We start from the raw sequence: 16,408 nt of genomic DNA, 5'->3' as shown, positions 1-16,408 counted from the left end.
GCGTTTTCCCATAAACTACAACTGTAAGCGTTATAGGAAGGATGAAAAGTATTTTTGTTCGCCGTGGCATTGGGGAGGCGGTTCCGCTTCTTCCGTTTCTTTTTTAATTCTCTCCAGCTTCTTTCGCATTCCGCCCGAAAGCAGGTCACAATATTATCACATAATATTATAATATTTAATATTATAATATAATGTGAAAAATGCTGTAAAGTACTCTCTAAATATACTTACTAAAACTGGATCTGAACGCATTCGGGGAAGGCAGTTTAATAACACTCAAAGTGTGTTCTGCAGAAATGTGCGGACAAATTCCTGTTGTCCAGCCATTTGTTCACTAACACAGTGAGTATGGGGTATCGCCGCCTGCAAAGAAAGCAGTGGAGTTAGTGAGCACCAAAACAATTAAGTACGTGCTGCTGAAGTAATTAAGATTTTCGGATGTTAAGACAAAATCTGTGGCATCAGTGCTTAAAGTCATTTAAGGCCTTTAGATCTCTCTTAAGTGAGGCAAGGCGAAAGCTTTTCCTACGAATATTTTCACTCATTTTCACCCATTTGCTTCTTTCTTCACTATTTTATTTCTGCTTTTTTTTTCATACATTTTTGGGACAAGTCTGACGTATGGTTGCATAATTGCGACGTCCCTGGTTCTTTTGACATCTAATTGACTATTCTGGGTCTAATAAACTAATTATTCCACATCAAGAAAATTTTGCACAGACAATTTTTTCGTTCTCAACATAATACAAGTATACATTTACTCACCAATAAATTCATTGCTGGACAATGATAGTGTAACACCCAGCGCGGACGTACAAATCCTCTACCACGTCGCCTGGTGATTCGCCCGAAACTATGCTTGCGTACCTTCACCGTACTCGCCCAGAGGACACATGCCTATGGTATATTTACCTAAGTTAAAGGATTGGCGTAGGTTTAACGTAACGAAGACGACGTCATTTATTTCACAGCGTGGAATACATCGCATGTTTAAATGAGCTAGGCGTGATCGGCTGATTTTCATAGAGCAAGCAGATGTTACTCGATTTTTTATTCAAAGAGTTAGTGAAATAAAATTGAGAAAAATTGTTTGGGCTGTAACATGGGGTCTGGGGCACCGCACCTTGCCTTTTCAAAAATATTTCATGGTATGTTGCACCTGGAGGTACGTAGAAGTGTCCTTTCTGCACATTGCATTACTTGTACGATGAATGTGAACGGATTCAGTCGGAACTAACGAAATGTGGTGCTTGATTTATTCAGATCCGCACATTGAAATGTATACAACTTGCTCAGTGTTGCGGAAGTCTTGTAGTATTGCAAGTGTAGTAGAGGAGTTTATAACTGCAGAGTGGCCAAGAAAACTGCAAGAAAACTGAAAACTGTGCAAGAATGTCGCTTCTGCACACTTGCACAGCAAGCACCGCTGTCATCATACCAAGCGTGCTTCGGGAAGGTAGTAGCATTCAGATGACAAGAGCGGGAACTGTTTTTTGGCGGTGTCCGGGTATCCATGGCAAGAAATAATGCGACGCGGGTTCCGTGAAATTCGCATATGTGATAATAGTTTGGCGCACTAAATGTGCAGGTGTGCTGTGCCATGCGTGCTTAACAGCACATGGACAGTCATGAACGCCGGAAAGCAACGTCCTCAGAAGTCAAGGCGGATGACCCATCTCGACTGTGCAAAGTTGCATTACTCAGTTCGATGAGGTGCTATGTGCGGTCCCCTGGAAAAGCCGAGCGCCAGGCCGGGGGACGCTTGTACCCATTTTTACCGGTGGGTGTCCGGCGGTGGGTTTCGAACTAACTACCTCCCGCAGCCGAGACGGGCGCTCTAACCACTCCACAATACCGCACATGATAGTGCTTTTGCGTTCTCACAATTGAACCTGTCTCTGTTGATTTTTTGTCTTCTTCTAAAATCATGAGATATTATAGTAAACAGTGAGGGTGGCTAAATTTTCCCAAACCCTCAATACGGCATCATTAAAGCTGAGTGCCTTCGTGACATGAAATACTGTAAACCAAGGTACTTAAGGAGACCTAATTTAACCTATTGTATGGCGCATTACGCCTTAAGATGGCCTTTTTCCACCCGCGTAACGCCCCACTGGCTAGTTTTATGCCTCTGGTATTGGTATTGATGAAATTAAGACATGAGTGACAAATAGGCGAAGTAAAAACACTTAATACAGGGTACAGACATAACAAAATGAAAAGCAAGAAATGCCAAAAAGTGTTTTTCAGTACGAATAACAATGCCTCTATTTTTACTCTTGATTGAAGCAGTGTTTCGTAAATCCTTTTCTACATCAAGAAAGCTGATGCTTGAGCAACTCGGTAAGTTTTTTTTGTCACCTTATTTCGATGGGAATTATAGCTAACCGGAAATAACACCACCTATCGCTTTAGAATTCTTAGAGGCATACAATTAAATATACTTCTGACTTCGCTCCCCCATTTTCTGTTCTGCATAGACACAGCCTAGCATGCATAAATTATCTGCGAGCGCTTTGCTTATTTAAAACACTGTTTTGCTCTTGCGCGGTAGCATTTAGTCTTCTTATTACATGCACCCTGCTCTCACAAACACAGTTTTTTAGCAAGCCTCAGCCATGCTGACGGGCGCACTAGCAGCCTTTGCGGACCCTGTACCGGGGCACAGTTGCGTTCTCTTCCATAGAGATGTTCAAACTTCCTGCGAAGAGAGAGAAATAGAGAGAGAATGTGTTGCACATTCTCAGCTTTGAGATAGTTCGATCAGCTTCGACATCGCGTTGACGGCATTATTGAGGTGTACACCGAGAAGAGATGGTTTCGCGCTCCGAAACCAACTGAAACTGAAGAAAAACATTTATGAATCATGTGCTGCTCAAGCGAAAAAACTGAGAGCAGGCTGCATTTTGAAATTGACTATGAAGAAAAGAAGGACGAAAGATAGGAGAGAAATATGGCGCTTAACCTTTGTCCTTGTTGCCTTTGCGCATATCTCGAGTGAGAGAAGTTGCTCGTATCATGCAGGCGCATTCGTAAGACATGATAGGAGCGGGGCCTCATGTCTATGTGGGGTGTTCTTGCTGATTTGTGTGCTAGATTGCTTTGCATGCAGATCAGTATTTTTTCGATATAAAAGCGCAGATAATATAATAAGGCATTGCGGGTGTAGCAGAACGCATGCACTCGAGCGAGTATTCTCGAGGATAATTGTACACTGTCACCAATATTGCTATACACCCAGACCTGAATGTCGAAGATCAGGTGCTCCTTAATTTAGGCATAAATGCTAATTACTCTGAGATCTGAATGCAATTAGTCTGCCGCGGCGGTTAAGAAGCAGGGAACTTTTTGCTGATGATTTCAGCAGTATTGGTTGCGTCGGAATACACTGGAATTAGGCTATACAAGAATATTATTTTTGGTTCTGTGGGTTAAATATTTAATTAGCTGCGCAGTTTCGTCTCGCAATATTAAAGTATTGTCGACAGAACTCTAGAATTTCTGGAAATTGGTACTGCCTAATGCAATAGGTGAAAAAAAATTTTTCTTCACATGGAAAATTTCTTAGAAGGGCATGAAATTGTCATCGGGCATGGAGTAAAATCTCAGGATCGTTGTGTCCTCTGAAAATCTCAAGGTTCACTGTGAAACTGCCGCTATTGCTTCCTACGCTACAGTTGGTGTTTCTTTTTCATCCTTACATTTTTCGTCATGAGCCTCCTCGTGTCATTATTCGAGACCGTAGCCGACACTTTGCGACAGATGTCACGGAAGAGCTTTCGCGTCTTTGTTCCTGCCAATTCCGTAACTCAGCCCCTTAAAATGTTTTGAAAAATGGCCTGGTTGAACCTAAAACCCGGACACTGAAGAGAATGCTTGCGATGTATGGCGAATGTCATGATAAGAAATTGCACATCCTTTTGTTCATTATCTCTCCCTACAATAGCTCAGGAATGAAACTGTTTGCAGCCAATTTTTTCTTCTGTATACCTCATCACGTCAAATTTGTCTCGGAACTATTTTATCGTTTTTTTCTTGACACCAAGCAGTCTCCTTTGGTGCGCTGAAAAAAAGAAAGTAGGAGCGCCGGGATACGCGCTTTGGCCTTGTAACACTGCTCTAAAGCGGTACGTCGACACCAGGCAAATTCCGACATTCCTGGTGGCTTAGAATGGCTGTTGACGCCTGTCCGCAATACTTTTATAATTTTGAAGCTGTAAGAAGGGGGGGTTTATTCAGCAGATCAACAGGACTTGATCAGAAGGACTGAGCAGATCAGCGGCGTACACAGCGGCAGCGAACACAGTCAGATCCAGCACACGCAGCGATCACGATGCCACTGACTGGCGTGTTCCTTGTGCACTTCTTCCTCTTCACAATTATCCGCGGGACGAAGAGGAGACACCCTGGCGACTTACGGCGTGAGCAAGACGGCAGGGTCGTAATAGGGTTTAAGGCGCTGGACGTGAACAATCTCGCGTCCGCGCCGGCGTAGATCATGGGACGGCGTAACAGGTTCCACCACCTAATTAACCGGAGAAATGCGCTCCAGAACACGGTATGGGCCATGGTATTTAGCAAGAAATTTTGAAGACAGTCCAGGGGCATTGGAAGGTATCCATAGCCACACAAGAGCGCCAGACAAGAAGTGCGGTGTCGAGTGTTGGCTGTCATGGTTGGATTTATGGCGGTACTGGGTGTTAGCCGTGATTGTGCGGGCGATTTGTCGACAGTCTTCCGCATGCTGGGCTGCTTGAGACGCAGGTGTATACTCTGATATGTCTGGCTGATACGGGAGTATAGTGTCGATTGTAGCAGAGGGGTGACGGCCGTAGAGGAGAAAAAAAGAGAGGAGCCAGTAGTAGACTGCGTTGCGGTATTGTATGCGTACGTGACATACGGAAGGACGAGGTCCCAGTTTGAGTGGTTGGAGGAGACGTACATAGAGAGCCTGTCGCCAAGGGTACGATTGAAACGCTCAGTGAGGCCATTAGTCTGGGGATGATAGGCGGAGGTGGTTCTATGAATAATGTTGCACTTAGTGAGCAAGGCTTTCACAACGTCACTCAAGAAAACGCGTCCTCTGTCGCTGAGCAGCTCTCGAGGTGCGCCATGGCGAAGAACAAATCACTGCAAAATGAAGGAAGCTACTTCTGACGCTGAGGCAGATGGAAGTGCTGCGGTTTCTGCATACCTCGTCAGATGATCAACGGCTACGATAGCCCAGCGGTTGCCGGCCGCAGTGTAGGGAAGCGGCCAGTACAAATCAATGCCGACGCGGTCGAAAGGACGTGGTGGGCTGGGTAACGGCAGCAACTCTCCAGCAGAACGTTGAGGAGATGGCTTGCGACGTTGACAGGTGAGGCACGAGCGAACGTACTTGAGTACAAAGGTGTACATACCCCGCCAGTAGTAACGCAGCCGGAGACGAGTGTATGTCTTGAAGACGCCCGCGTGACCGGATTGTGGGTCAGCGTGGAAATAGTCACAAATTTGCGAACGTAGCTGCCGGGGAATAACTAGCAACCACTTGCGGCCATCTGCACAGCAGTTGCGGCGGTAGAGGAGGTTATCACGAATGGCGAAGTGGGAAGCATGGCGGCGGAGAGCACGCGATGGAGAAGCAGCTGTAGGATTGGAGATAAAATCGAGGATAGAGTTTATCCAAGGATCTTGCCGCTGCGCTGACGGCATGTCATTGATGTGAAGCGATGGCGGGGAATCGTCGGAAGGGGAAAGACTCGCGACCTCAGCTGTAAGGGGGCAGCGGGAAAGTGCATCGGCATCGTGATGTTTGCGGCCAGAGCGGTAAACAACGCGGACATCATATTCCTGAAGGCGAAGAGCCCATCTTGCCAGTCTGCCGGACGTGTCCTTCAGTGAGGAAAGCCAGCAAAGCGCATGGTGGTCTGTCACTACGTCAAAAGGGCGACCATAGAGGTAAGGGCGGAATTTAGTAAGCGCCCAAATAATCGCTAAGCATTCTTTTTCAGTGACAGAGTAATTGGATTCAGCCTTCGTGAGTGTACGGCTAGCATAGGCGACCACGTATTCAGTATAACCTGCTTTGCGCTGAGCGAGCACAGCGCCGAGACCAATACCACTGGCGTCTGTGTGGACCTCAGTAGGCGCTGTGGGGTCGAAGTGACGTAGGACAGGCGGTGCAGTGAGGATGTGTCGTAAAGCATTGAAGGCATCGCCGCACGCTGGTGACCACGACGAAAGGTCGGAACTGCCGGACAGAAGTTCTGTCAAGGGAGCAGCAATGGAAGCAAAATTCCTAATAAAGCGGCGAAAGTAAGAGCACAGCCCGAGGAAGTCGGTTTGGGAAAGGCTGTTACGGCACGAAGTTTGCAGGGTCTGGAGATACACCTTGTTTGGAAACAACGTGGCCGAGAATGGTGAGCTGGCGGGCGGCAAAACGACATTTTTTCAAATTCATCTGCAGTCCGGCATCAGATAGGCAGGTCAAAACGTGCTTCAGACGGTAGAGGTGTGTGTCAAAGTCACGAGAAAAGACGACAATGTCATCGAGGTAGTAGAGGCATGTCTTCCACTTTAGGCCACGCTAAATGGTGTCCATCATCCGCTCAAATGTTGCCGGAGCATTACAAAGGCCAAACGGCATAACTGTGAATTCGTACAAGCCGTCGGGAGTTACAAAGGCAGTTTTGGGGCGATCAGCCGCTTCCAATGGGACTTGCCAGTACCCGGAACGTAAATCTAGGGATGAAAAGAGTTCGGCGCCTTGCAAACAATCGAGAGCGTCGTCGATGCGTGGGAGAGGATAGACGTCCTTTCGCGTAATCTTATTAATGCGACGATAATCGACACAAAAGCGGATAGAACCATCTTTCTTTTTTACAAGGACAACAGGTGAGGCCCAAGGGCTGCTTGAGGGCTGAATCACGCCATTCTGGATCATTAGATCGACTTGCTCTTCAATAGCCTGGCGTTAGGTTGCAGACACACGATAGGGGCGCTGTCGTAGTGGTGCGTGGGTGCCGGTGTCGATGCGATGAGTGACTGTAGAAGTTTGACCCAAAGAACTTTGATGAGAGTCGAAGGAGGAGCGAAAGTGATGTAGTAGGTTCAAGAGCTGAGTGCGCTGCTCTGGAGGAAGATCGGCATCGATGGAACGGAGGAACAAGTCTGTAGAGGGGGGAGCAGGCGCAGGTGAAGGGGGGCTGAGCACAGTCACGGCACAGTGCGGCGCGTCGTCAGGTTCCTCAGAGATCAGAAGAGATGCGATTGGCTGCATACTTCCGAGGCATTCGCCATGGCGCAAAGAAGTAGGGGAGTTAAATGGGTTAGAGACCATTTTTTGGCTCGTGCGCTGCGGAAATGTCCGTAGGTAATGTTGGTGCAGACTGAGACTGAAGGAAAAATTTCTGTGGCGTAACCTTGTTAACTCATACAAAGCGAAACTTCATTAGACTTGGTTACGTTTCTTGGTACTCATCCTAATCATGATCTCTATAGATACCATCACTATATTCAACCAAATGCACCGTAATTGTCACCGGTAGTGCCATAAATACCATTATCACTAACTGCATCGTCAGTGTCATCGCTACAATCACCCTCATGCTAGACAAGATGAATTACGATATTTTTCTCACAAGCCTGGCTGGGAATCAATCAAATAGTGTTTCAAATCCCTTTAAAGAAAGTTTTTAACTTAGATGTCAGTATGGGCTTTGCTTATAGCCCCAATTACAAAGGTCAATAGGGGTGGGACACCGTATGAGCGGTGTATTTAGTTTGCTTATCGCCATCCTCTGTACTCTGGCTCACTGAAGGTGAAACTTCAGCGCTTGCTGACTTTGACCAAGGTGGGCTAATGATGGGGTGTAGGTTTCACTACAAAAATATGTCTCCACGGGAATTGAACCATCATTCCTCCGATGCCTACTTTAGCTCTCGAACCACTACTCCATGCTGCGCTCATGAGAAATCGGTAGTAATTCTCCTTAGCTAATGTGAGGATGACAGTCGCGATGAAAGGGACGATGCGATTAGTGATAAAGATAATGAAAATAGTATCAGTGGTAATGACGCTGTAGATGGTCATAATAGTAATGATCGCAGTAACGATGACAATGACAATGCCTTTAGTCAGCTGTAATGAGAGGGGCGATCGCGGTAATAAGAGTAGGGATGACAATGACAATGCAGTTAGTGAAAACAGTCCTGTAGAGTGGCTTTCGCCATTTCCGAACTTAATCAGACTTTAGCGCAGTCCTGTAGTTTTCTACCAATAGGTGTTATCGGACTACACTGAACCGTTCCTTGTGCTCGTTCGGATCAATGACTATAAATACGTGGCGTATCGGTTAAATTGCCTAATCAGCCACTCTAAAAAAGGAGAAGGGCATATCGCATGGATGATGTTATGTCACTTTTAGATGCCTTGGTGACCGGCCCAAAGCCTGACAAATAGGAACTGTTACGCGCCGTTGAAGAGAACACAAAGAATCGGGGTGGTGTTAAGGACTAAGCTTGCTATCTTCGTACTATCTTTCAACGTTTTTAGGTTGCGGCACCTCTTCAAATAAGCCAGTAATAATACTCTTCGTGCGAAAATAAATGTTTTAGAAGCAACATCTAGAAATCAATATGAGCAGATTGTAGAAGTCTATAGTGATGAGAATAAATTTCAGATACCTTGTTTAGTGTAGAATGGTGTACAAAACAGTGCACATTGTTGCATTGCTGGAAGTGAGACGTCCCCCGAAATGCTAACGTCACAGCGAGAGGAGAATATGTGGGCTGATAAAAACCGAGCTTGCCCCGTAGAACTGGCATCAGTGCCATTTGACTATTGCAGGGGTTAACCGGATTCGCATAAAAATTCTCAACCTCTGGTACTGCTTCTGTCAGTACATAGTGGCACCAATGGCAGATTTTGATGAGCTGGCAATGTTGGGTAACGCGGATCAAATTTGGCAAGCTTTATTTGGCCTGCCTACATGGGTAAAAAAATAGGGCCGACTGGAGCTTTTGTGGGGAACTTAAAAGAAAGAGCTCCTTAAGAACCGCAGTTCCAAATCTGCATCGGCCTCGCATGGACTGGCGGTACAGCACAGGCGGGAACTTCACAGCACGCTTTGTTATACTAAAAGCTTTCTAAATGTTTTATTTCTCTTTTAGGTTCCTTGCCATCTGCACTGAATTTTTACTGACGGTTTTAAACTTCTTTATTAGGAACATTGTGCTTCCTTATCAGTTGCTTCCTTTCGACAGTAGCCGTTTCCATTATGGGCGAGAATAAAGGAAAAAACTTCTTGATTGCGAGGCTACAATCACCTCCTAAGTGCAATTGTAGCAATAACAGCTCTTTGCTTTCTTGTTGTTGTCTGCCGTGGTGGTGCAGTGGTTACGGGGATCGAGTCTGTGCTCATGGATGCGGGATAGAATCGCAGCCGGGTTGGCGGCTTTCTCATAAAGGCGAAGAGCCAAGCGCCCGTGTTCTGTGTGCTGTCAGTGTACGCTAAAAAAGCTTATGTGACCAAAAGTTTTGAAGCCCTCGACTTGAGCGGCTGTGATATTACGTGAGTGGAGACATTAAACCTTATAAACCAAACCAAATTATTTTTGCTGTTCTTGAGCGTTCTTGTGAAGGTGATTCTGTTTCACATGCCGCCTATATCTTTAGGACAGAAAAGTAAACACTGACCTCCTTAGTTTGGAATCAGAGGAGAAAGGTGTACAAATTTTCAGCTGGTACGCTTTCGTGTCAGAATTTTCATACACGATTGAATGTTGTTTCAATTAACATGTCGTGCGTGCTCATAGTCCCACATGTCTTGAAAATTAATGGTTATAGCATATACAGACCAGAGAAGTTTTCAACTGAGGGGACCTTAAACTGTTCGTAAATTTCTTTAGTAAATCCAATAAATGAACAGCTACATCCTCCGTTAGAGAGTACAAAGAATGACGACGATGTTATACATGATAGATTTCGAACGCGCTAAGCGGTCATAATTATGTTAACAGCAACATTTCAAATAGGAAAGTATGATAAAATTGCTGACATAATTGAAATAAAAGTTTTGTTACCACGTTGATAAGGAATATATATGCTTGGCCGGATGATTTTAGATCTACCCGATTCATTAAACAATCACTTCACAACAACAATCAATCTTCACTCTCGGTGTACTCTTGCCTTTCAGTCATCTGATTTCGCGATGCGACTAATTAGAGAGATTCGAACTTTGGTGTCTTTCAAGCATCCTGCAGGTTTTTCTTCTCTTTGTGCAAGACTCTGTAGGTACTGATCCACTTACATGATCTGAAGTGATTTTCACGCCAGACCAAAAGAGACATTGCTCACTCTCTGATGCATTCTATTTTATTCTCCTGGCAAGATTAAGTGCAACTCTACAGGAAAAGCGAGTAGGTTTAAAACGAGAATATTGTTACGAAGCGGTAAGCCGATGAAGACAGGGACAGACAGAACATGACCGATGGCGATGGTAGATGACGTTTAATGAACGTTCGCGGCGGGCCTAGCGTGAGCGCTCCTTCCCGCGCCACTGCCCGCTTCTTCCTTGTCGTCCGTAACATTACCCGGGGCCACCGAGCGATCGTCCCGATCGTGGACGAGGAAGTTTAGCGATGTTAATGATTTTATGGCATGATGATGGGCGTGTCTGGATGCTTGAAGAAGAAGAGGAAGAAGGAAGAATAGAACGGCTTGCCGGTATGTCTGATGCGTGGGTGATCCGCCTCCCTTGGAGCTGTCAACCATCCGTCACCAGAGTCCATGAGACCGATGGCTCGAGGTCACGTCGGGCAGCTTGGGCGGGGGTTGCGTGTTCGTGTCCATCGGTTCCTTCGGGTCATTCGGGTCTTTCGGGTCCTTCGTCTCGGTTCTGATTCGTATGTCTGTTCTCCTTGTCTTCAGGTCCGGGCTGGGGGCTGGGCGGTGGTAGTTGTTCAGGTCTGGACTTGAAGGGCTGGGGCGAAGCTGCTCGGCGATGTCCCTGGGCCCTCGGTGATGGTCCCGGCTTGAAGATGGCCTCGATGCTCCAAGGCGAGGATGGGGATTTCGTACGCCGCACCTCCAACCAAATGTTACGAAGCGGTAAGCCGATGAAGACAGGGACAGACAGAACATGACCGATGGCGATGGTAGATGACGTTTAATGAACGTTCGCGGCGGGCCTAGCGTGAGCGCTCCTTCCCGCGCCACTGCCCGCTTCTTCCTTGTCGTCCGTAACAATATATTGTTTATTATTATAGCCTATATATTCGATGCTTTGAGAATATTTAGTTGAACAAGTGCTAAAAGCACTCATTCGAGTATAGCTAATTTAATGCAACAACAACAGTATTTGCAACAACAATATATGCAACAACAGTATTTGTAAAAACACTCGAATGAAGGAATTTGAACATGCGTTCAACCTTTGGTGCGAAATATATTTGTAAGATTTAGAATATCCCAGCACCTCTGACGCCAAATACCAATCCTCTGGATAGAGGTATGTTCCACGTGTGAGATATAAGTGTGTCACAGGGACTAAACTCCACCGCCAATTTAGGCAAGAGAACAACAGTGTGCCATCTGTATAGATGCTGTAGACTAAGCCCGTGAAAGTGCTGCCTTTACTAGAGTTCACTTTATATAACAACCAGCAAGGCCCCTAAATAGTGTCAATTTGCCTATTTCGTACGTAAGTGTGTGTAATGTGCAACATTCTGTTGGAAACACAATGACTCTTTTTTATTTATTTCCTTCACCATTTCAATAATAAAACTATATACATGCCAAGAATATGGCTGCTAAAATTCCAATGCGACTAAGATGACGCTCCGTTTTTCAGGGCATCAGGAGATTTATCGCAAAATCTCACTGTTCGTGCATAAGGAGTCTTAAACAGGCGATTCGCTAAGGTTTCGCGAGAACGCCGCAATATTATAAATCTGCACGAGCAGGCAATAAAATTGTTTGTCAGATGCATAATAAAATACTATTGCTGACAACTGCGAACAGTGTTTGAAATTTAACATCTGCGAATAAAAATATATACCAAGAACTGCAGCTTCGCGAACGCATCAGCAGTTTTAATATTCAAAGCTCCACTAGATTTAAAGACAACTTTTACATATATATTGATAGTACGAATATATGGGTGAAGTTTAAAATTACTGGTTTCTGCCTTCTAGAATGTGACCTTTCTCAGCGAGCGGTTTCATATGTGCACTGCTGAAACGATAGACGGTGTCGACGCTCCTATAATTATAGAGATCGTGTCGCTGCATGTATTTCATATTTTCACCACCTGGACTGAATTCACATTTATGCCAGGATTGCTTAGCCTAGCTGAAAAATGAGCCTTAAAAAATAGAAGATGGCGTTGCATCTAATCGTGCATATAAAGGAAATAAATTTAGAAGTTTCTGTGTGGCGATACTCCTACTTAAGCAGTGAATTTTGGATCGAACCATGGCGTCTGAGACTCCGCGTCTGCAGCATCTGCTTACCTGCGAACAGCTTGCAGAGAGTAGCCCCTCTCAGCTACTCATTAGCATGTTTTGCTGCCTTTAATGCACTAGCATGCGGCAGCTCCTGGGCGCAAGCAACACCGACGCAAATGGCACACTTTTGCGAGAGCTCTTCGTGCAGTGCATGCAACAGTCCAACCAAGTAGCATTGTGCCACCGCCGACCTATGGCCGGTGATCGGCTAACCGGTCGGCAGCAAACCTGGCCAGGTTTGGGTGGTCGGTCGAATGACCAATCTGGCCGGTATTTGGGAGCTCGGCTGAATGACGACCCATGGTTGGCCATGTACCAGGTTAGGTGTAAGTTGGCCATCTACAAAGACCCGAGTTCGGGAACACGATAGAACGCCGACCAATTCGGCCATGGTTGCTCAGCCATTGGGCGGCCCATGGTCGGCCACGTACTAGGTCGGACAAAAGTCGGCCAGCAGTAATGGCCCAAGCTCGTAACCTTGACTGAAGCCGACCGGTTTCAAAACGATCGCTTGGGAATTTGGCGGCTCACGGTCGGCCGCGTGCCAATTTGGCCAGGAGCCAGCTAGCACTCCCGACCCAAACATTTGCATATATTTGTTGAAGATTACAGCCATAACGCTGCGGATGAAAGCTTGAAGCACGACTAAGTCCGACCGTTTTGGAGAGCATTTAAAAACTATTGTAATTGGACCGCAGAATCTGTAAGCACTAGTAATTTCATCACATTATTTGATATAATTGTGAGCAGACATTATAAAAACCTGCTCTCTTAACTGAAGTTAGAATGGGCAATAAAAAGAAATAAAAATAACATTGCTCTACCCAAACCGCCGGCGCCAGAATCTAAGCGGTTTTAAATCAATATAAAAAAGAATGAAAAATTTCGCATCGCAGAAAATACAAAAAAAACAACAAAAAACGTCAGCTAGCCAATAAATTATCTGCTCGCTTCATTATAAAATTCTAAAATCATTGTTTCCAGTGGACGCCGGACATCGCGAGATTTTCTGTGTCATGAGCTCCCTAATGCTTCTGCGTAAATAAATAATACATGTTGATGTGCGTAAGAGAGACAAAACGTGCCCAAAATACAATAAACCAATGGTAATTGTTTATTGCTTCCTTGCTGATGAAATTCCTTAAGCGAAGAACATTTGAGACCAGGCAGCGTCACGCGCACATGCTCGTACAATGTCTTCACACAAATCATTTAGAACCTCCACGTTACACTTTGGTTTTGATGTGCGGAACCATCATAGTGGCATACATATTTTTCTAAACGCTTTATTGTGTATCTTCTTTTCTATTTCTTGTAATGTTGATATGCAGAGGTCCGCAATATATATATATATATATATATATATATATATATATATATATATATATATATATATAGGCGAAACTGAACAATGCAAGCAGTGTACTAATGGCGGCCATAAGGCTAAACAGAAATAGAGAGAGTGATGAAAGTGCGGGGTATTCTGAGTAATGTGGTGGACGGCGTGAAAGCATGAGGCAGCGTTCGTGAGCCGACCTTGCTCAGGGCAGCAGTTCCGTGGCAGATGGCATTCCATGGCGTGGAGCGCCATGATAGAAAGACAATTCACGCAAAAAAAAAGAGAAAGGAAGATATGTCTAGGCGCGCGGGCTTTACAATGGCATCGCATAACATTTGCCGGCGGTGCAAGTACTCGTCGTGCGCACCTTTAGCACTTCCATAGCTGGCAGTGCCAGCCATGGCTCATATTTATTGAGCGACATTGCCACCGTCTAGCGGCTTCGGATTCCCTTGCTTTGTTAGTTTCCGTTGGCAATCCTTCACCACTGTGGATTAGGCCAGTATCAGACTCATCGTGATTCGATGTGCCGCTCCTTTGTCAAGAATCTCTGGCTGAGTGGCAGTAACCGCCATGGTCCGTCCCCTAGATGAAGTGGCGCGTCCGCCTTCCTCGCTACCCGACGGCCATCTTGTTCCGCCGTGGTTTTGTTCAGGGAACCTCTTACCGAGAAGCCGCTAATGCGAAGCATTTCACACGTATCTCTCATCCGGCACCCTATACCTCAGTTTCTCATTTGTGTGCATGTTGACGACGTACAATGAACATTTATCGCCATGGCTAACGCGCGCTGCAGCCGGGAGGAGGAATTCAGGGTGACCCCGTGCTGATCCGCTACAGTCAGCCAACTTCGACAGCGAGACTCAAGTTGGATCGGATCTCGACTGCCTCGAAAAGCTAAGATGTCTCGACTCTCCGGAATCTCGTTTTGACTTTGTAATTTTTTATCCTGAATATTGTGCGTGTGTTTCCTTTTAGTTGGCACTTTTCTTGTCCAATCTGAACAATAAATTTTATTCCGTCTGTATTATGAATAACTATGGTAAGGGCGGAAGGCATGATCCCTTCTTGATTGCCAAAATTCTCATTTCCAACTGCTATGTGGTGCCTTCAGCCAGCGGAGCCATGACCTATTTTGACGGAGAGTCACATTAGTAGCAGTCTAATGAACCTATACTTTCGTCGTGGGTTCATTCAATGTGAAATGTGCCAGACCCGCAGAATGGTGCTTCTCGGAAATCCCGCGACATGCCTTTCGTCGCAGTTTTTTTTCCAAATTTTTTCCTTGCATATTGCTGTATGAAGTTCCTGGAAAGGATCGAAAAAAGCCCTAAAGAGCAAAATTTGAAGTTATGCGTGGAATAAGATACAATAACATATATTAATATTTATTATTATTCCCTTGCATTGTTTTGTCATGTGAATAAATAATGGTACACTACAAGAAGTTTGCAATATTTAGGTCTCTAATTAGATCTCTAATAACGCAAGAAATGTGGCTTTTTAAGAAATTTCTTACATCAACTTAAGCGTTACAAAAACAAAAATGTACTCTTTCACCGGTTACTGTACTCCACGATAGAAACGATATCGTTCAAACTCCGTAAATAGTGACTTTTTCTTGTTATTCAGGCTTGTATAGGGGATCGAGGCCCTCGATATGAAAACTCTTGAGGTGTGTCATTGTACACAGTACAGAAGTTATCACTCTTAATTTGGAAAGGTTTATGCAAGTAACATTTGTTTGATGGAATAAATTAGTTGTTCGTTCCATAACCGGTGCAGTGATCGGCTGTGCCGAATTCTGACTTCAGTGCAGAACACGTACGTTTCCCTGCCTAATATCATGCTTTCGCGTATGCAGTCGTGTTTTTTACGAAGCTAACTTTGTTGCTTTAAATAAGTCCAAATGCATTGCAAGCGATATATTTGCGTCTGTTGGCTACATCCAATTTGGGGGCTCGGGGAGCTCAGTGAAGTTAGCAGAACATTGGTGTTGGTTTTGCAGTGTTATTGATTGGCCACCTTTCCTTAACTCTGTCTGAAATCGAGGCAGAATATTATAGCGTATCAAAAGCTTTACGCTGCCTCATTATAGATGATTTTCACCAAAAAGGATTTTTTATTCCCCTCTTTGTCTCCTTAGTTTTCCGTTTTCTCATCAAGTCATGTTCAACTTTCCAATGTTTGAATCGTTAGCCATACAAAGTGAGGTCACTTATGTACTCATGCCCATTTATTGACTTGAATTAATTGACTGCGCTCTATAAGATTTCAGCAAGAAATGTTGGAATCGTAGCAGGCCTGAACTAGGTGAACTCTGATGAACTATGCTGTTACCACAGATACAATTTTGAAGGCGGTTGTTTTTCTTGCTTCTATATTACGTTATCACAGCAAAATAATTTTAACTCAGTTTATCTTATTTCCAGCACCAGTAAACACACATTATTGTTATTTAATCCCTAAATATATTACGTTTACAACCTTAATTCTACTGTCACCTCTTTCAGCGTACTACAGGAAGCTTTCAACGCACTTCCCGTTTTATGTACAGAACAAATATTATTTTGCCAA

The 16,408-nt window shown here is 44.9% G+C and overlaps 1 long non-coding RNA gene across 2 annotated transcripts in view; it reads right to left on the bottom strand.

Moving 5' to 3' along the window:
• The window catches only part of LOC146174054 (uncharacterized), a 100,754-nt gene that overhangs the window by 58,955 nt on the left and 25,391 nt on the right, over nt 1-16,408 (bottom strand). For both annotated transcript variants that reach the window (XR_014702393.1, XR_014702394.1), the window contains one exon: nt 232-363. This is a non-coding gene — a long non-coding RNA (uncharacterized LOC146174054). The remainder of the gene's footprint in view (nt 1-231; nt 364-16,408) is intronic.

The sequence above is a fragment of the Amblyomma maculatum genome, chromosome 11 (genome assembly GCF_055883805.1).
Source record: "Amblyomma maculatum isolate TAMU_Amacu chromosome 11, ASM5588380v1, whole genome shotgun sequence".
Lineage (NCBI taxonomy): Eukaryota > Metazoa > Arthropoda > Arachnida > Ixodida > Ixodidae > Amblyomma > Amblyomma maculatum.
The sequence above is the reverse complement of the archived record's forward strand: the minus strand, read 5'-3'. Positions and strand labels throughout refer to the sequence as shown.